At 46.6% G+C, this 1,233-nt stretch overlaps 1 pseudogene; it reads left to right on the top strand.

Annotated features, from left to right (window-relative positions):
- Positions 1-268: 268 nt before the first annotated feature.
- Positions 269-483, top strand: LOC146029975 (U2 spliceosomal RNA; annotated as a pseudogene).
- The last annotated feature ends 750 nt before the right edge of the window (positions 484-1,233 follow it).

The raw sequence follows: 1,233 nt of genomic DNA on the forward strand, positions 1-1,233 counted from the left end.
TTTTTTGTTTTCTGTAGTGTGTCACTTTTTTGGGGTTGTGTGATTGACCCTTATGGGCCTACCATTCCCCAATATACCGAAGCTCTCATCCTTTTGGGGAGAGCTTCTGTCCCCTCGAGGGCGACCCCGAGCCGCAAGGCGGAGGGAAGGCTAATGCGGGTCTCTCCAAACCTTCGGGTGCGGAGGACCCACCGTCATGACCCTTCTGGTGGTTGAGGAAAGAGGATCTCTCTAAGCTCTGGCGAAGAGGACCCACCGATCCCTTTTTTCCCCTCTTCGGCCTTATGGCTGAGTCGGGTTAGTGGAAAAACGGGGCCCTTCTCCTTTGAGAGAGGGTCCATTCGATCGCATGACCCCCTATTCACGTGCTTTTTTTCAAACTCATCTGTGGATTTTTAGACCCAGGAGATGGAAAAAGAGCTTGCTCTGTCTACTCCATGATTGACCTGGTATTGCAGTACTTCCAGGACCGGTGCACCTTTCCTAATCTGTCATCCAAAAATAGACTATTGCTATCCTTTAAATGTGCCTTTTTGCATCCGTAACGCTCTCTTTTTGTTGCAATTTTCATATGTGTCCCTTCTTCAATTGCTTTGGCGCTTTGCAGCACCTCTTTTATTTGCAAATGCATGCATTTTCTATTTTGAACCGTTGTGTATAAATATTTGGAAAACTGGCCTTCTCTGTATCATTTGGTGTCTACTTCTTGTCTCCCTTATTTTTACTTCCAGGTATCAAGCTGATTTGATGGTTTGGGGCTCTCCACGGCCAAATTCTGCATGTGTGGCCAACCTAAATAAGCTGAAGCCTGCCTAAATTAAATAGCTTAGTGGCCGCAGCGACCTCCCAAAATAACTGGGAACACTTCCTCACTAACCTGCTAACTTACTAAAGTAAAATCCTACTTAATCACACCATTTGAAATTTTAGACCCCTTCACAATTTTAAAAGGAAACATTTGGAAACCTGCACCTTTTAAACAGGAGATTTTGATGTTCATCCAGGCTGCTAGGCTAGCACAGTATGTGATGTCACAACGGCCAGCTTGTGATGTCACAACGGCCAGCTTGTGATGTCACAACGGCCAGCTTGTGATGTCACAGAGCACCTGCTAGAACAATGCTTGCCCAGTGGACTGTCTACTGCTGCTAATTGACTAAGCAGGCAAGCCTGCAATCAACCTGATGGTCGGACCAGCTACGACTGCACTGCAGCTGATAGATGCAGGTAGGC

The sequence above is a fragment of the Crinia signifera genome, chromosome 8 (genome assembly GCF_055691185.1).
Source record: "Crinia signifera chromosome 8, ASM5569118v1, whole genome shotgun sequence".
Classification (NCBI taxonomy): domain Eukaryota; kingdom Metazoa; phylum Chordata; class Amphibia; order Anura; family Myobatrachidae; genus Crinia; species Crinia signifera.